The sequence below is a fragment of the Ambystoma mexicanum genome, chromosome 4p (genome assembly GCF_040938575.1).
Source record: "Ambystoma mexicanum isolate Mex_15411 chromosome 4p, UKY_AmexF1_1, whole genome shotgun sequence".
NCBI classification, from domain to species: Eukaryota; Metazoa; Chordata; class Amphibia; order Caudata; family Ambystomatidae; genus Ambystoma; species Ambystoma mexicanum.
This window is the reverse complement of record NC_090927.1, coordinates 1166740161-1166761277: the sequence shown is the minus strand read 5'-3', so window position 1 is coordinate 1166761277 and position 21117 is coordinate 1166740161.

Sequence of the window (21117 nt, the reverse complement as noted above, 5' to 3'; positions counted from 1 at the left end):
GCCTATCAGTGCAACCTAAACATCACACAATGCATCTTGCGGGCAGAACGCCTGCTAAATTTGAGAGACCTGTATAGTGGAAGAGAGGCCTATCAGTGCAATCTGAACATCACATTATGCAGTTTGGGGACGGAGCCCCTGCTAAATTTGAGAGACCTGTATAGTGGGAGAGAGGCCTATCAGTGCAGTGTAAACATCATGTAATGCAGTTTGGGGACGGTGCCCCTGCTAAATTTGAGAGACCCGCACAGTGGGAGAGAGGGCTATCAGTGCAATCTAAACATCATGAAATGCAATCATTTTTTTTTACTTTGGGTATGGTAAGTGGCTCGGAGTCTGGGGTAGAGTAGTTGCTCTAATCCTGACCCAGGCCACTCCTACCTTACTGGTCCTTGTGGATGATGGTTGACAGCTGGCCACTGCTTCCCCTGCAGACACCGGCTGATACTTCTTGAATCCGCCTCTGTTGGAGCCGCCCTTAGCCTTAGGGCCCTTAGCCGCAGGGGGCTGCCGGGTAGAGAGCTGCCCTTGGGGGACCGGTGATGAAGTGTGGATGCACCAATGGGAGGGAGGGAGGGCGGGTCGAGAGGCGGGCGGGCGGGCTGGGGAACCAGGAAGGGGTGCAGGGAGGGAGGGGATGCAAGGGCCTGCTCCTGGGCCCGGGCCCACGGACTACTGGCCAAAATCACACACCAGGTGGGCGTTTCTTCCGGGCACACACTCACCGCGCTAGGGGGGCTGGGGGCTCACCCACTCACCTGCACGGCCCGGATGGCGGTGGCGTGCAGGTCGAGGTGGGGATGTTACACGGGAGAGAAGCGGCCTATCAGGGATGGTGGGAGAGAGCGAGGGCGGGCACTGGGGAATCAGGAAGGACGCGGCCTGTGCTGGGGGGACACGCTGGAGGTTTGGGGGGCTCTAGATGGAAGCGGAGCTGAGGCTCGAGGCCTAGGGGGCTAGAGGCTCACCCACTCACCTGCACGGCCTGGATGGCAGTGGCGTGCAGGTCGAGGTGGGGATGGTACACGGGAGAGAAGCGGCCTGTCAGGGATGGTGGGAGGGAGTGAGGGCAGGCACTGGGGAATCAGGAAGGACGCGGCTTGCGCTGGGGGGACACGCGGGGACTGGGAGGGGCTCTAGATGGAAGCGGAGCTGAGGCTCGAGGCCTAGGGGGGCTGGGGGCTCACCCACTCACCTGCACGGTCCGGATGGCAGTAGCGTGCAGGTCGAGGTGGGGATGTTACACAGGAGAGAAGCGGCCTATCAGGGATGGTGGGAGGGAGCGAGGGCGGGCACTGGGGAATCAGAAAGGACGCGGCCTGCGCTGGAGGGACACGCGGGGGCTGGGGGGGCTCTAGATGGAAGCAGAGCTGAGGCTCGAGGCCTAGGGGGGCTGGGGGTTCACCCACTCACGTGCACGGCCCGGATGGCATTGGCGTGCAGGTCGAGGTGGGGATGTTACACGGGAGAGAAGCGGCCTATCAGGGATGGTGGGAGGGAGCGAGGGCGGGCACTGGGGAGTCAGGAAGGACGCGGCCTGCGCTGGGGGGACACGCGGGGGCTGGAGGGGGCTCTAGATTGAAGCGGAGCTGAGGCTCGAGGCCTAGGGGGACTGGGGGCTCACCAGCTCACCTGCACGGCCCGGATGGCAGTGGCGTGCAGGTCGAGGTGGGGATGTTACACTGGAGAGAAGCGGCCTATCAGGGATGGTGTGCAGTTGTCCTTGAATAACTGGCGAACTGCTGTATCGGTTAGTGAATCCAGGGAGAGCCGCTAACATCCTCTGCCCATACTTCTTCCATATACTTCACGCTTGCGTTTTCCATACTGGTGCGTGACTGCGTGTTTAATATGGATGCGTATGAGAGGGAGATTGCTCTTCATAAAAATCTTTGTAATAGACGGATATGTATCCCAAAAATCATATCTAATCCAAAAAAAGTGCTGCCTAGGTGTAAACAAATCACTGAATATTATAGTAAACTGACAGTTTTACCAATGGACACCATAGCCTTAAACTCTGTAAAAGAAGCGCTTGTCACTGAATTGACAACGGATTTGGGCTGTGTGAGTTCTAAACTGTTAAGCAATGTGTTATGTGGCTCAGCATATCATATGCCTTTAATGAATATTGTAGCATGTGAAGGGAATGTTGAAATTGAGCAAATACCTAGAAAAGTGATTGGATGCAATGGGAGAAGTACCCTAGACCCTACAGCTAATACTTTTTCGCCTACTCGATGTGTTATCACATCAAATGTCCATGAGTGTAATACTGGTTTTTGTTAAAGCTCTGGTCCATGACCCCCCTTTTGTAGGGGCAAATCATCCTATTGACTTACCCGTCTCGTCATTGGACGACCCAGAGGTCGAATATATGGGTCTTGACCCCGATCGATCAATAATGGAGGCAGCATCTACCCCCATGTACTTTATGCCTCCTAGCAATTCATGTGTCTCACAGGGCGCTGCAAAATCCCCAGGTTTTTGTGGTAAAGCCGCAATACCTATAAAAGTTGAAGTGGTATCTCTTTTTACTTTTCATCCTACAGATATTGAGCTGAACCCTGTCATCCATTTTCCGATTACTAAAGCTATTTATGATCCAAGTGAAGCCCAGATGAAAAATCCAAATGATATAAGCATGAATTCTGATGACATGTTCTATGTTCTTGAAAATCTGTTGACACAGTTAATCTCAAAATGTGAAAACCTGGAGAAAAAAAATCAATATCCAATCATTGATTATAAACAAGAATATGCTTGGGTGTTGACATGTAGCGGTGAGCGATGTAGATCACTGCGTAAATCAAGTGTGATGTTACACCCAGTGTCAAAGAAACATAGAAAAAAAAACCAAGCACTTCGATTTGCTCCTGTTCATCATGCATTCATGTACAGTAATAGGCAATTAAGGAGGCAACAAAAAAATAGTAAACTATTAAAAGAGCAGGATGATCTAAGCAGAGTGCCTGGTAGTAGTGCATCCGCTAATACACCTCACCCGAGTGTCGTCGCAGATAGCCCATCTCCAGTGCTGACTCCTGTTGTCGGTGATAATGAAGTAATCTTGGCTGAAGCCTTATCTGGTGATTTAGCCAACACAAACAAACACATGAAAATGCAACAGCAAAAGGCTACCAAATCAAAATTGAGTAAAAAAATAACATGTGACAATAAGATCATTAATGCACAACTTACTCTCCCGGCAGTTTGGGTTAACACCCCTTGCATGCCCGTAGCAAATCAGTTTGCATACAAGTTCTAGACCCGAAGTATCAAGAAAATGGTACCTGCCCTTCAGTTAGTGCAATTGTACCAAGAGTCCTCGCCCACACCTTTGAATAGATCAGCTGTGCTATGTATTTTTAATTCCATCGTACCCTTGAGAGTTATTTCATCTTGTGAAATACGCTTAGTCGATCGGATTGAACCAAAAAATCAGTTCATATCAAACATATATTTTGAAGTAGAGGCCTCCTTAAACTATGTCTTAAGTTTTGAAGCTGATTTCCTGCGACTGGGTTATAATGTTTATCGTGTTTAAATCCTGCTACATAAATTGGAGACTGTAACATCATCAAGTGTTACTAGCGTTACTGGTGCCGTGAAAATGTCTCATATTCCTGCCCAATCTGGCTCAATTCCGACTGCAGATATGACTAATATTACTGGAAATAAAATGGCTACTAGCTTAAGGTCTGATCAAACCTGTATGTCCACCTACCATTTCTCCCGCTAATGACACTCCTGATGGTTATTGGCAGTGGCTACCTGTGACATTTAAGCCTCACTTTGCCGCAGACCAACAGTGATATGACACAGTGGATATGCTCTGCTCTTGGAATACTAGAGGGCATACCCATGTGTTTGAGAATGATGGCCTAGTGAGTAAGATGGAAATATTTGGTGTGGTCGCATTGCAGGAAACACAGCTAACAGCTGAAGTGCAATTAGATGGTAGAAGTACAGTCCACCAGACGGCCACCCAAGGTCCATTGGGGAGACAAAAGGAGGCCTTCTTGTCTCTGTACTACCACCATAGCGGATAGTAAAATTAAACCAGTCCTCTCAGTATATTCTAGTAACTAAGATATCATTGTCATCATTAGATATCATTTTGATAAATGAGAACATTAAGGTTGTTGACACTGTGTTGCAGATATATAATCAGCATCTACTTGTTTGGCTAATTGGTGTCTTTAATGGGTTAATTGGTAACCTTCCCCTAGTGGAGGATTATTCATCCAATTTTACATCCTCTGCGTTGTCCCTGAAGAAGCCCAGTAGGCAGGGATCAAAATGGCAATCTATGCTGGCGGCCCATGGGATTGTAAAACTGAACGGCATAACCCCTAGTGATCCCCTAATGGCTTTCACTAGAATTGAAGGTCGCTCAGCGTCGACCATGGACTATGCACTCTCCAACACAAGTGGGCTAAAATATATTAGGGATATGTGCACGGTCGTTAGACACGAAAGTGATCATGTCCCTCTATGCTGGCTACTAGCGTTGCCTAAGCTGACGAATATTACAAGGGACTGCGATAAAAATGGACAACTATCTCTTAATAAGGGGCGGAATCGTATTCCATGGCATCAGCGTAACATCGATCAAGCTAATATTGTAGTATCTGCACTGTTACCGCGTTTTATACAGACAGGACCCGGCAGGGCTAACAACGCTGAGGGTATGCTGTCTAATTTCTCAAAGATCATGTTTGCAATTAGAGAGAAGGTATTCAAAAGATGATCCTATATCAGCACTGTTGAAAAATCAAACATGCCTAATAGGCGACGTGACGGTTTTGATAAAACAATCAACGATGTCAAAAAGAGGATGAGAATAGAAATACAGGTGATTCTTGCTTTCAGCATTTCTCCATCAGTGGTAACCACGCTAATTAAATCGGCTAAAAGGAATTATAAAAAATGGCTAGCGCAATATAAAATGGAATGTGGAGCAAGATTATGGCAACAAATTGCTGAAAAGCCCCTCACCGGTGACTCTATTGATATATGGCAATTGCTCCAATCCTCGAAGCCACGCTCTTTGTCCATAAACTGCATCACTGAAGCTCAATGGTGCAGTCACATAAGCAGTACTCTAGGACGCGAAGTGTTGATTGAGGACATATTCCAAATACCCTCTGAGCCATGGGTTTGTCAAGCCACCATACTAGATATAATGGCGATTATCACAAACCTAAAAAAGTCACGTGCTGCAGGGCCCGATGGTGTGTTCAATCTACTAATAAAAAAGCAACCAGAGCTTTGGGCCGCCGCCCTGCACCTACCATTTGTTCAAATAGGTACGACAGGCAATATCCCAAAATCTTGGCAGTCGAGCCACATATTAACTGTTCACAAAAAAGGTGCTTGGGATTGCCCGAGTAACCTTCGTATGTTAGCAATACTCAATACCTCATCCAAGATATTTGCTTGTGTCCTACTGCAGGAACTGAATGTGTGGATCAGAGAAAAAAGATATTACCACATAACCAAATTGGATTCTGCGAGCGTTCTAGCACTGTGCACGGTTTGCTATTACTATCCACCGTGGTTGAACACTCCTGGGAGAAACGTAATCTTGATGTATACTGTGCATATATCGACTTCTCCACAGCGTTCGATATGGTGCAGAGAACCCGATTATGGAAGAAGTTGTATGCATGGGGCATCCCAGTGGGTCTTCTTGGGATGCTTATGTTGTTGCATACTGACACCACGGTGCGGATCAGCCTAAACGCAGTGGGTACATTGTCAGCCTCTATGACGACAACCAGTGATGTAAACCAGGGGTGCATGGTTGCCGCTGTTCTATTTGATCTATACCTGGCGGACATGGAAACTGCAGTGCGGCTTAACACAGCTAATCCAGTGAAGATCACCAACGTAATGTGATGGCTAGCGTATGCCGATGATCTTATACTACTGGATTATACTCCTGCAGGTCTCCAGCTAATGCTGGATGCCCTTGGCAAATATTGTGCTGACAATGGATTGCCGATCAATATCGATAAAAGCAAAGTGATGGCTTTCACAAAAAAGCGTAGACCTAAAAAATATGTGTGGTCATTGAATGGTAAAATAATGGAACAAGTGACAACCTATAAATATCTAGTTATTATTGTAGATGACCTATTAACGTGGGCCGCTCACTGGATTTCGCTTCAGGCTCGGTGCTTAACATCAACTAACGCCCTGAGCATATTTATTGGACGCAACAGTGGATATTCGGTCTCGGCCGTATTGACCATATACTTAGCAAAAATAAGATCAATACTATTGTATGCCATCATTATATGGGGCCACAATCTAATTAAATGGGTGGAGTGTTTTGAAGCTCGTCCGTTACGTAAACTGCTCCGCTTACCACTGAATGTAAGTGTGGAGTATCTTTACTTGGAATTCGACATGTTCGGAATCACATACGCATTCCTCAACCACTGTGTTATAGGTTTTGAAAAGCTAAATAGATTTGAAATAGACACAATCACGGCACCATATGTTGCAACGTTATTGAGGCTGGATGGTAAAGCTCTGTTTGGTATTATGGGCAAATTAAAAAGGTTTCACATTAAGTGGGCTGGTGTGCCTTTTGCTCATGGCCTATTTAGTATATATACCATGAAATCTATACTAAAATGAACACTGAAAGAGGTTAGTTATGAACAACAGTTAACCAATCTAGCCACAAAATCACATAGTAGTACATATTGCCAAGAACAAATTGCCAGATGTTCCACACCGGGCTATATTAATGCATATCCTAGTCCACAAATTGTCCGGCAATACTTGTTGAAATTTAATATGTTGGAAGCGCTGGAAACAAAAAGGCGCTCAAATGGGTATACCACACGACAGGCGAATGTGTCGCCTGTGCGGTAATGAAGTAATTGAGTCATTATACCATTTAATGATTGTGTGCGATAGCCTATATGCATTGTGTTATAAGCATATGAAGTCATACAATAATCTTTTTGATCCTGACGAAGTAGATGTGTTATGGAAGCAATTCATGAGTGGCAATGATATCAATCTGATATATTTTATGGTTGTTTTTTATAAAAGTATTGTATTGATTTTAAGATGTATTTATTTTACGATGTATTGAATTGTCAAATGATGAGACCTGATTGTTGTCTTATGTTGATTTTAACAGTGGTGATGTAAATGTTTAATGTGTTATACAAAGCATTTGTTTTGCTATATGTATACAATAAACTTTGAAACTCCTCAAGCAGCATCAAAATGCGGTTACATGCATTGATGTGTGCTGCAGGCATGTGTGTGTGTATTCACCAGCCTCACCAGCTGTCACTGCTCCTGCCTCTGCTCCACCAACTCCCTTGATGCCTTTGAGGTGCAGCACACTGCTACACCTTTCCTCTCACGGTAGCAGCTTCAGTGGGGAATGTGGTCCACCTCCTGTGGCACTGGATTGCTATCTGTGGCCTGCGAGTATGTTCTGCACCCTCAAGCGCAGGTCATGCCACCTCTTGTGGCAATCTTTTACCGAACGGGGTGTCACCCCCACAGCTGACACCTTCTGGGCAGCCTCAGCCCATATGGCCTTTTGCCTCAGCTGCGTGCTGCGCCTCTGGTCTGCTGTGAACAACTCCCCCTGCATTGTTGATAAATGGTCGACAAGCAGGGTGAGTCCACGTCAATGAAGTGGGGTTTCCGCTGCCGGCTTACTGGGATCCTGGATGACAGCTCCCTCATGGTTTTAGGCTGTCACAGTAGCTGTGGGCTTTCTGGTACCAGAGGATTGCAGTGAATTGTAATTTATGTAAATGCCGCCGCTCTCTTACCGGTTTCCGCGAGAAAAGTATTTCCAGGACCAGTATTTCCGCCTCCGCTATGTCCGGCATGCACAGGGCGGATAAGGATGTACTGCAGGCATTTGTGGCGGTGCATCCGTCTCCATCGGTGTTACTGTACTGGCGGTGGTACCGGTTCCGCGCTTTGCTGAAGCGCGCGGCCGCCAAGCCATAATTCGACCCTGCTTACGCCTCCATGCGTTAATGGAACCGGTGTCACCGCCATCACGGTACCACCGGATTTCTACCGCCAAACTTGTAATGAAGCCCATGTCTAGAATTCCAAAAGCAGGTGGATGAAATGCACAGTAGACGTTCCATGTCGCAGCCCTACCAAATTGTGGCAGACTTCCTCATCCAGAACTGTAAGTTTATGTAAGCAAACTGACAGTGCTTCATTAAGGGCCCTCGTTATAGGGCCACCAACTATCACGACACAACATTTGTTGTGGACTACAACTCTCTCCTTACACCAGAAAACCAATACATTGGATAAAAGAGCACACTGTCAAAGCTTTCCTTTTTTTGCTTGCCCTACAAAAAATGTATCTTGCAGAAGACAATGCAATCCAGAAGAATTACTGCAGCACCATACTAAAGGGAGCACAGAAGGAAGACCTTAAACTTCAGACCTTTTATGGTGCATATTCATCCAAGTTATTTATGGTGCAAAGAAAAGTGACCATGTCAAACAGCCTTTATATCCCTGCACAAACATTGTACGTGAAAATAAACTGCCACACACATAACATTTTCTGGAACCTAGGTTATGAACACATTCGAAACATTTTCATTCACTACTGGGAACATCTCCTCGGAAAGCAGGCTTCTGCTCTAACAACTGTCATGTGGCGAGTGGTAGGTACAAACAAACGGAACTTGAAATGTCTCTCAAAAGGCATTTTTCGTATTTCTAACTATCAAAACAAACCAATTTAGGAATAGCAAAGAAAAGCAGGGAGTCACACGAAATGTCTGGCTTGCAATCCAGCCTGACCTCTTTGTTGGTTTTCCAGGGATTACCGTTCCCTATATGTCATTCAGTCTCATGTTTGTTGCGAGTTAGAGAGGTCCCAAACATTGTTGGCGGATCTTCCACAGTGTCCAGCTTCATGGCCATGTCTCATTGTTTCTTCCATCAGCTGGAAATACAATAGCAGCTTCTCACTGGGAGAAAGTAGCTGCCAGGATCATCTCTCGCCCACTTCTCCCCACAAGTCTTTATTTAGAATCTTGTCACTCGTCCTTCTCTCCCCCAATCTACACCTTAGGTGGTCTTTCTGTCCCTAACTCTTTCCTCCGCCTGCATCTTAGTGTTTGCCTTGGACCAACTGGGTCTGCAAAAACATCCTAGTTTGTTGGTCTACCTCCTCCTCCTCATACTGACTATCTTGTTACTTCCTCATGATGTTCCTCTCGACCAACCTCATCTTTCTTCTACCTTCATAGCCTGATGTTCACTTCCACCCACGCACAAACATTCAGCGTGCTTACTTCTTGAGATTCTTTCCCATCAAACTCCTCCTTCCCATGGCCTCCTCTTGCTGTTCTCTTCTACTGCACACTAATAGCTCTACCACCTCCTTCTCGCTGCAGTCTCCAACCTCCCTCCAAATACTCCTTCAACCTTCTTTCCTAGTCTAGTCTCCAACCTCCTCCAAAATGCTCCTTCCACCTCCTTCTCCCCTTCTGTTCTTCAACCTATCCAAATGCTCCTTCTACCTTCTTTTCTGCCTTTGGTCTCCAACCTTCTCCAATGACTCTGCGCACTACGGCTCACACCCTCCGCCAGGTCATTCCAACCAACCATTCAAAACCCCAACTCCAAACTCCCACAACGGACTGGACTCTGGGTGAGGTTCTGCACCTTTGTGTTCAAACTAATACGGCCCCGTCATATCATCATATCATATCCGTGATTGGCTGCATTCTTGAGATTCAACAGAGCCTATTTGGGGAAGAAGGGGCCTTTATCAAGCATGACTGCCATCCTTGTTTTTACTTTGCGTGGTTCATGCTGAGGAATGTGCAGGCAGCGTGTAGCCCTTTGCTTTCCTCAATGTATTTGTTAATTGGTTGCATGCTGGTCGCTTTGAATTGAATGGAGAACATGTCTCTGCAGGAAGAGTGCAAGTTTGGATCCATCATGACATTTTCCTGCCAGTAGCACTGTTTTGTTTGTGGATGTGGGGATTTGCAGGCCGTGCAGTGTTTGTGGGCCACATGAGGAAATCTTGCCTGTGACTCACAAACCTGCCTCCCCCCCTCTCTCTTGGGTTGTTGTTCGTGGTTCCCGAGCCATACAGAAGGTATGGACTGTGTGGGGTTTGAGAACCCTTACTGGAGTGCAGGATTCGCTGGACTACTCCCCAACAGCACCACAATATCAAGGCTCCACTCTAGGCTTGAGCTGTGGGGAGCCTTGATATTGTGGTGACGTTTGGGGAGACGTCCAGCAAATCATGCACCCCAGTAAGGGTTCTCAACCCCCACAAAGTCCATACATTCTGTATGGCTCAGGAACATCGCGCACCAAACCAAGAAAGATGGAGGCAGGTTCACGAGTCACAGGCAAGGGATGCTTTGGATCTTTGAAGAATCCCCGACGTCGGTGTGGATGTTTCCTCCTGGGAACTTTGGGTCTGGTTATTTGGAGCATCATGCTGCTGCACAGGGTGGGTGGGTATATCTGGTGCTCTTAAGTGACAGTCGCCTCCGCCCATATGGGAAGGATAACGGAGATCCTTCCCATACCACAAATGGGCCCACCATCCTGGAGCCAACAGCCTGGAGAGGCACCCAGTCCCAATTGACATCTCGCATAAAGCTTCCAACACCAACCAGGTACAGCACCAAGCACCAAGCCGCATACATAAGGTGGAGGGGTGAGTCAGGCTGGATGAACTCAGCTGTGCAGTACACTAATCCTTGACGTGGGCCTCAAACGCAACAGTACATTTCTTTAGAAATGCTTTCCCCGTTTATCTCAGCCCCCAAACTCCAAAACAATCAATGATGAAAGATTTCAACTAAACAACTCTAAACAATTTCTTGCACAGTGCACCCTTATCTGTAATGTCACACATCTGGACGCATCTTCTAGAGCCATGAAGCACTAGACTCAAATAAACCACACATGTATAGTTGTTTACATCATTTCTTTAAGTCCAACGCTGCGATAAGACCCAATGCACCCAGTCCATCGGATGTAAAATCCAATGCTCTAAACCAAGATAATGGCAGAGGAGAAGGTGTGTTCCACCCAGATCAGTGTAACGTCATTAGATTACGTCAGACTGGACATCACAATGAGAAAGTGTTTGCGCTCGTACACGAGGGTCCTATGCTACAAATATGAATTGTATTTCAGTCACTAGACAAATAATAAAAAAAACGTTTGAGGAATACGTTTGTTCAAGGGAGACTGTACATAGTTCCCAGACAGATTGGAGATACGAACTGTGTTCTACACATCGCAAACCTGCCAAAGGTGAACCCCAGAACAGAAGATGCCATGAGTCACAGCAACCACCGAAACCACCAGTCTGAGGGAATTATTTTTTTTGTTAGAATAATCTGAATGTCCGCCTGAATAGCCTAGATCCTTTTCTAAGTGAGGCGAGCATACAGACAAAGCCAATGTCTGTCGGCTCCTGCTAAGGCATCAAGAAAGACGTATTCTTGCCAGTGGACAATCCAAGGGAGAGGAGGAGTTTTAACAGGATCCCCAGAGAAGATGTACACGAAGTCTATGCATAATTCAACATGTATATCAGTGTTCTTGCAGGGGAAGGTTCCGGAAATTTGCAGTGTGTGGTTTTAAAATGGCAATATCTTGCGTGAAACATGTAATAGACACCTTTTGGAAATAAATAGAAAAGCCAAAAGATGGAAATGGTAACCAGGAGTGCACCATGAACTGTGAGATGTCATATCAGATCAACTGACATTATTACCATTTAAAATATAAGAGGAGCAGGGCACATGTATATGAATTAATGCAGACCATTTGTTTTTCCATCAACACATCATGCAAAAGCAAACGGGTTGAACTGCTGCATGCATTTAAGGGGAAGTATATATATTTATTAGACAAACGCAATGCGCCATCTTGTTAAGAAGGATGAAAAACACTTGGTGGATGTAACTGGGACAGGACATTTTACAGAAGCACTTTATATTGAGTATCGGAGCGTGCAATTGAGAAGGAACAGTAAATCCTATACCAGCTGGTCAAGCAGCAGATTCTATGTAGACGTACATGGGCTTTGCTAATAAATATAAACTAATTGGGCATTTGAGTGGCTCCTACAACCTGAGATTGCTTTCATATGCCAAAAACTTGATGGTTTCAGGAGTTCATATAAGTGTAGCCAAAAGACCCCAAATCCAGGAAAACCTAGACCCAGCCCATAGTAGAAACACGTGAGTTATGGATATGCCACGGACGACAGAGTCCTACGCTTAGAGCTAGTAGATGGGACTGGGCTGAAACTGGGAGCTGAGGACACCACGCACGCTTTGAAGCAGGCACCGGAGCGGGTATGCAGAGGATCCAAGTGGATTCGGTAGTCCATCCATAAACCTATTTGTATTCCCCACCAGTCCATTCATAACCCTGTTTGCATTCACCACCAGTATGCCCACAACCCTGTCATTCTCCAACATACTATCCCGAACCACTTTTGGAAGTCCAAGTGTTGGAAAAGGAGCAGAGGGACAAACAAAACCCATGAAGTTCAAGTGCGTGGCGGGTTGGGGCTCCACCTGTTTGCTTAGACTGAGGCCTGGTTTGCATAAAGATAGCTGGCTAGCGCAGCTCACCGTGCAGTCTAGCAACTATGAAAGCATTCCACCTTAAGAACAGCCATGCCACTCTGGACCCCAAACATAGCAGTACTTGCAAGCACATACAAAATGAATCAAAGATTGCTGTTGAGGTTTTGAATACGTCGACTCGTGAACTTGCGACATGGACAGCGAGACAAATACTAACAACTGGTGTTTCTGTAATCTATATGAGTAATGGCCAAAAACACCAAAATCACACCTTATGGCAATGTGGATGTTCGGCTCAGGGGCGATATGAAGACGATCCCATTGGTGACCCTACCTTGGGTCCACCTCACATAGCTGTGCAAAAACATTTTGGTTCAGCACAGCCCAGTCTTCAAGGCTTAGCTTCCACACAAACTGCTAGTCCATCAGGCTAACCACAGAAACATAGGCCGTGCCAAAACTCCTAATGTGAGCCTTATGGGCAATGTTTATGCTCCGTCTGGGCAGACCCAAAGTTTCAACAGTGAAACAGACTGTTTTCCTTTTAAGGGAACTGACTTCTCTTCACTCATTAGCAGAGAGTGCTTTGTTACAATTACATCTCCACCTGCTATATCACAGGATTCATTTCACAGCTTTTTACGGGGCACGCAATGGACTTCACAGATAAAAAGTTACACATTTGGACATTCCAAGCGCTGAAGATTCAGTGCAGGAAACAAAGTTGCAGACCATTTTTCCCTTGCAAGAGTTTCTCATTCTGGGGTACTGGGTGTCAATTTGGTTCCATGTGTTAATATCCCCATAAAAATATCGCCATATTTTTGCAGCGATATTAAGCAATGGAACCTGCAGGGGCTACTCCACCAACACCCATCATTTTTTTAATGGACCGGAGGACAACCTCTCAACCCCCAGTCCCAATAACCCCATAAATGACCCCCACTAATAATATTGCCTTTGGCCTTACCCCATGACCATATATATGGCAATATTATTGGTGGGGATAATATTACCTGATACTGTCCATTTCACTGCACACACAATGATATATCAAGGACAAAGTATTCAGAAAGTTTACATACTGTGTTTACAGCTTTTAATTCGCACGCTGGGCACACAAAAGCCTTCACCTCAGCACAAACAGCAGCACCAGGGAGGTCAGAAGGATAAAACTAGCATTCAAGAAGGCAGACTCACATGCAGGCTTGGTCTAGCCTCTTCAGTCTAAACTTCTCCTAGGTGCCCCCAGGTAGACTAACCAATTCCAGCCCTAATCCAATTGCAAGACACATATGCACTCATTGAAAATCTAACCCAGTTGGAGGAGGGAACACAGTATAAAAGCATCCAGTTCTAGTGTAACGCTCACCTGGTATCCACAGGGACGTCACTCAGCCTGTTCTGACCTCTTACTACCTTGAACCCTTCCCTGGAGTCTACTCGACTGGACACTGGGCCTTGTTTTCTTGGAAAGTGTGCTCCCCGTCCTGCTTTCAGCGCAGGCGCGCGTTGATTGATGCGGGCTCATTGCTGCCTAGTTACTTCACTGGCAAGAGTCCGACAGGTAAGTATAATGAGTCTTTTGAACAGTTCTCTAACTTAGTTACTTTCCTTCCCTAGATGATGGCCGGCGTCCGGGGATGGCGAGGTGCTGCTGAGATGAGTAGCGCTGAAGGTGAGTCAGAGCGCGATGCACGATGCAACCCTTTCGTATTTGTATTGAACAGAGTTCTTTTTCTGTGTCTTTTAGGTGCCACAACGTTTTCAGCGTGGATGCCGGTTATGAAGAAGAAATGCGGTGAGTAAGCGTGGTATGCAGCGCCTCTAGATGTTTCCACGCTAACCTGGAGTGTCTTTTCCCTCTTGCAGATGGATGAGAAGTTCCGGAGACAGAGTTCCCACAGAGCGGCTGGGATTCAGGTAAGCGTTTAAAGCTTGTACACTCTTTAAAAATAAGCGAAGATTTGCTGAATGCTTACTAATGCCTTTTTTCCGTTCTTTTCCTTTTTCCTTAGGAAGCGGCGTGCCGGGATGGGAATGACACCGCCGAAGATGCCCGCAGAACAGAAGAAGCAATGAATGATGGGCAGAAGCACCGCAAGGTAAGGCTCTTCCTAACGGTGTTCTTGTACTGGCAGGAGCTGAGCGCAGAAGAAAGATGCAGGCCTACTGGAGACTGATCTGAACACGGTGAGTGTCACGCTGCAGAAAACACAAAGCACGTTTCTCAGCCTGGGCGTGGCTTAAATAGTCTCTGGGTATCCCAGGTGTCTCTGGGCTGAACCACACCCAAAAGACTAGACTGCACATGCAGTTCTGGGAACCGAAATATGTGGGGGCATCCATCTTGTCCCCATCAAAGCACTACAAGTCCAATCCCCAATGTTATCCTATGGGAGTGAGTGGGTCTGGTGCCACAAGCGCCAAGTCTGACTCCAAGTGGGTCTTTGGAGGGATGGAGAGGCCCTTGTGGGCCATGTAGGTGATCGTGGCCTGGCTCTAGCCTGACATCTTGGAGGGCTGGGGACGTGAGGGGCAGTACTCCTGACATCTAGTTGTGCAGTGTGCGTTGCAGGAGGCTTCTGATTTGGGAAAGCCGGAGACTGACAAGCAGTGTAAAGAGGAGTCTCTTTACACTGCTTGTCAGTCTCAGTCTCTCAACACAAGCAGTGTTGAGAGACTGAGTAGGGTGGAGAGGAGAGGATAGCAGCAGTAGAGAACAGGAAGGGATGGTAAGAGCTAATTGATTCAAAGAGAAGGTGGTGACATCCGAGGGTGATAGTGGACAGAAGGAGGTGTTGGCAGTTAAGAAGCCCGGAGAGGACAATATGAGGTAATGAGAATTAGGGAGGAACCAAGGAGATGGTACATTCAGAAGAACATTAAAGGAGGAGGTGGTAAAATCAGGACCTGAATAAGGAAGTCAAGAGGAGGTTGTATGAACCAGGGTGCAAAAGAAGTTGGTGAAACATAAGGGGATGGAGGACATTAGACCATTTGAGGCCAGAGTGACACAGCGGAGGGAACATCGTGGGGAGAGGGTGATACAGAGTAATAAACACCATGAGGTAAATGTAGTCGTGAAGGTGGCCCGGAGGAGGTTGGAAGTGTAAAATCAGTGGAAGACAGGGACATCCTGTAAGAGATAGCACTCTGAGGAGGAAGTGGCATAAAGTTAATAACAGTGAGCAGAGGTAGGTGGAGCCTGCGTATTCCAGCAGATCTGGTCAGCCCACAGTTGAAGGAGGAATGAGACTAGGCGAGGGAGAGTATTGTTAGGGAAGAGTTGTGGTGCGAGAGAGGTCAGGAAAAAGGCCAAGCCAGACCACAGGGATACATCTACTTACCCGTCTGCTCACAGGAATTATCGACAGCATGATCTGTGGTGTATGCGATCCTAGAAAGCCTGCATCTAGTTCAGATCAAGAAGTAAGGTTTAGGTTACCATGAAGCCTGCAATGCCAGGAGGGGGGCGAGAAACCCCTTTAGAGTTACAAAAACTGGGATACTTGCCTCTGAGCCAAGAATTGACCAAGTAACCGGTTCCCGTAGAAGAGACATTGGACACAGGGAAGGTGTCTTGAAATGAAAAGGGCACAATGCCAATTTGGAGAAAACTATCTTGACTACTGATTTGTTCGGGAAGATACCATTTTTATTTTGAGTTGCCAATTCTTGACATATATCCCCAGTAAAACTAGTGAACTACAACATATGATCTTGGCATCCTTCATAGTCCCTGTGACAGTACACCCCCGAATATCATCTCAGGACCCAGTTCAAAACAGGGTTCAAATAAATAACAGCAGATAGGATTCAGGAAAGTGAGGAGGAGTTTGGATAATGGTGGTGCACCTAGGTTGGAAGTCAGAGTGTGTGAGGCAAGAGCAGAAGTAGGATTAGCAAAGCAGGATATAAAAGGAGCAGAGGTGAAATGAGGAGTGGAGGTTCTAAGAGGAGCGGAGGTTCTAAGAGGAGCAGAGGTGAAAGGAAGAGCACAAGGTGGAGTAAGTGTAGTAAAGGGGAAAGAAGAATGTGGAGGTGGTAGAAAGAGGACGGCGAAAAAAAACTAGAATGGAGTGAGGTGCGTTGTGGGGGATGACTTCAAGAGAGCGGAGGGAGTAGAAGGCTGGAGGGTTGAGGTTAATTTACGATCTGGGTCGCAGGGCGTTGAGGAGGCTAAAAAGAGGGAAGGAGGAAACACAGAAATGAGGCAGGTGAGAGGAAAGAGGATGACCAAGAAATAAGGAGAGGGGGAGAAAAGTAATAGCGAGAGGAGAAAGGAGGTGCACAGAGGAAAGGGAAAGTCCCCAGAGTTTCAAGTACACACCAAATTATCCAGTGATTGTGAAAACTTAGGCTACAAGTGAGGGCTCGTAAAAACAGTCGTCAGAGTCTGGCCACATCACAAGGGGAGAAAAGCCCATCAATACTGGGGATCAATACCTGCATAAGAGCCCTACACATGACTTCCGTCAAAATGGCCCAAGGTACCAGAGAGGATTAATGTGACATTCTGATAAGTCCATCTCAAGATAAGAACAATTGTACAGGACACCAAGAAAGAATTGCAGGACATCCAAAACCCCAAAGACTGCAAGTAAATGCTTGCCAAAGAGAGAGTAGACTTTTTTTTAGGGAAGAAAGAATAACTTGAGACCATGCTCCTGAGTAAGCATATTGTTAAACCCCATTCCTGCTAACCCCACCCATGGGCTCAGCCCAACATAATCCTTTGAATTTCTGTTGTATTTAATAAAGTAATGTTAACTGGCATATTTCCTTTGAATTGCCCTTTGATCCAATAGCCTTGATATACCATTGTGTTCACCTAGGCCTCCAGTAAATAGGCCACTCATAACTGCTTTGTGGTTGCAAGGCTTGCCGGGCATGACCTCCATTAACTCATAATAGGGTTTAGGCATTGGCCCTGAAACAACATCCCAGTGACAGGACAGAGGAAAGCCCTATTCAGTCTGCTGGAGGCTAACCTGTTAGATTTTAAAATGGTTACATGCATTACATATAAAGCTCCATAACCGAGCCAATATAATACAGTAATACAAACTGCGGGACTGTGTAACACTTTGCCTGAGCAATAAGAACATATAACTTTGATACAAATTGCATCATAGAGTTATCTTCATATAAAGGATTCTTATTTTGGCTTCTGCGAATCTAACGCTTTGAAATCATTTCATTTCAAACAGCACAGAATGACAAGAATAATTTTGCAATTGAGGGGAGAGTCAGATATGGTCAGGTTCCTGCATTGACAGAGTTAATCCTAATAGGGAGATGTTCATCTGTAATGTCAAAGAGAGGGGTGCTTTTAGGAGAAGAAGAATGAACATGTGAAATTCACACAAGCTATAAATGAAGTCTGAAATATGAATATTGCTATGCCTCTATTGAAGAAACCCAAGCTCACTGACAGGGGGGCATTGTGGGTGGATGTAGATATATTCCCTATAGTATAAGTGGACAAATACAGTTAAGATTAACAGGATCATTAGTTTTAGGATATTTATGACCAGTGGAATAATTCTAAGACAGAGAATCCCTTAGTTGGGATGGGTTATCATGCTATTTAAGTCCAGAGCTGAGACGAATAATGATTTCTCTGCTGCAGAAATAAATATGTCCGAGAACGAACACATTCTGGCATTTGAGCAGCTACAACAATGTTTAAAGTAGTAAGGAAATGCTGCATCTGAATATATAAGATCTGCCAGGCGGAACCCATACTGAAAGTATTCAAAGATGCAAATGTTATAGAGAGGTTGTGGTAGTCATAGGAGGCTATTTCACTGTAAAGGTAGGCAGCTGATTGATGAAACTGAAAATATCAAGGCTAAGTGCACTATGCAGCATAGCCTCATTAACACACAGGGGGAAGTTCCGGTCTAGTTTTATGGAAGACTAGGACCCAACCATGTTTAATGGACGTCTTAGACATTTGCGAAGTGGGACTAGGAAAGTGACACTCGATCATTTCTATAGTAGGCTGTGCACTCACACTTAAGGCAACCTTCAATGAATATAGAGATCATGCATTGCTATCACTGCAGATAAATATGATGTGGATTAAGCCACTAACAAGGAACATTTGAGACGTAGATGTTAACTGTGGGGCAAATGGGGTCATATGGGCAGATACAAATCTAAAAGCCATCCGTGTAAAAGTTACTGATTGATAAAAACTCTCCTTATAACACCTGAAGGAAAAGAGCCGTAATGAAACAGTGCTGTGGTTTATGGCACTTACATCGTCGGTAACCTTGGAGGGTGGAACATATATCGTAAAGCAGGGTAAATATGTTTGTGTATATGACAGAGAAATATGTGATGCTAAACGATCCCCAAGACAAGATATAAGGCACATCAACAATGAAAACCGAGGTAAAGCAGAAAGATTACTGCTGATTACGAAAAAGAAGAATAACTATAATTATTGGATGAAGCAGCATGGCTTCTATGAAAAATGCCCAGTTGCAAGCACTGCAAGAGATCTTCAGAAGGGGGATACAAAAATCTTTTTGAACACACTAAACTTGGCAAAGGGACATAAAGCAACCCTGATTACGAATCCCATTTGTGGAGAAGTGTGGATTAAACACATTGAAGACACCTATGGGATGGTTGGAAATGGTTACGCAACATCGACTAGGAGTGACACCAGTTACAATAGCATGTCTTTTGATGTTGAGAGTGCAATAATAATCATATGTATACCACATTATAGAGATGTCTTGGCGAATATAGTCTTGTTAAAAGGGCCTGAAATTTGGGTGGGCGTTCTTGCTGACCTACTTAATAAAATCTGTAAGGAAGGAAATATTCCGGAGTCGTGGCGGAAAACAGTATTGATATCCGTTTATAAAACAAAATGTCCGAAAAGATCCAGTTAATTATATAGTAAGGTTTTTGCAACCTATTAAAGGAGTTACAACGATGGGTGGAGGAGGCAAAGCTACTGAGTACTTTTCAGATCGGCTTCTGAGCAGGGTGGGTTAAGACCCATAATATATTGATGCTAAATACACTCAATCTCTCGGCACAAACACAAATGAATCCACCTTTGTTTGCCTTATATCTTGATTTTAAGGCGCCCTTCATCTCGGTCGATAGGCACAATAGGGTTACGTAGGTACAATATTCCTGGAGGGTTACATAACCTCTTGAAGGAATAGCATGAGAGAACGTGTGTCCAGGTGAGATTGAGTAGCATGGGTAATTGCACAAAAGAAATACCAAGGTATAAAGGCTTGAAACAAGGATGCGTGCTCGCACCCATGCTGTTCAAACTGTATATTGCGACCTACCTGGAAAGTTGGCTACTATTAATAATTTCCCACCCAAAATAGGACATGACCACGTACCATGGTTAGCATATGCGTATGATGTGATCCTTTTGGAGCACAGATTAATGGGCCTGAAGAGAAGCACATGAGACCTCTGTGATTGTGCCAAAGAGAACGGACTTGAATTAACCTTTGATCAAACAAAGTACATGTACTTTGGCAATAATCAAAGACATTATCGCCCACTGGGCATCTTGGATGGGCCCATCAAGCAAGTCTCCTTGTATGCCTATTTGGGTCAATTAATTAGTTTTGGAAACTAACTGATACTAAATGAAGAAAGGCCATAACATTGATGACGATTAAAACATTGACTGAAAGAAAGGCAGCATATAGCCCGATACAGTCTGAAAGAAATCATACTGGGTGCCCACGTCAAAGAATAAGGACGGGAAGAGCTCTGTGGTCAAGAGGATCCCTTCGGCCAAGAGACAAAAGGAACATACCTGGTCGGAAAGAGGCAGACCACAGAGATTTCTCGCCGCCATCTTGGAAGAGCAGAGAAGAGAAACAGAAGTGGGCAAAGGGACAAGAGGAGTCCCCCGGGACGCGATCAGAGGTGAGGAAGACAGCGTGGGTCCCAGTGTGAATTTTAGGCCAGCACATAACGCAGTTTTTAATAAATAATCTGCGGTGCACCAGTCCAGAGGAACAACACACCGAAAGTGATAACAATTAAAGGCAGAAAGAACATTGGGCCATCTAGTGGATTTGTGGCACAACTCCCATAACAGGGAGGGGGGACCAAATAACAGTAAGCATCTCCATTCCGTAGGTTAAAAAAAAAACACCATTGCCCCAGCTAACCGATCAAAGAGGCTACAGGCTCCAGATATATCAGCGAAAAAAAAAACCTACACTCAGCGTTATTTAAGACTGCTAGAAGCAGGGTGGAAATCCAACGCAGGTAATTTGAGCTACAGGAAAAGAGGAAGCTCTCCTCTCAGCCACACAGTAGGTCAATATAAGAGGGTGCAGGAGGACACGCTAAAGTGCTCTAAAGGAACCTCAAACAGCGGGCACACTCCAGGAAAGAACTTTGAGAGACTAAAGAGGGGAAATCTCGAATAGACAGACCAGGGAAACAGTGACACAAATCCCAGGCAACAAAAAGAAGTGCAACAAGGGTCCAGGAAGAGGGAGAC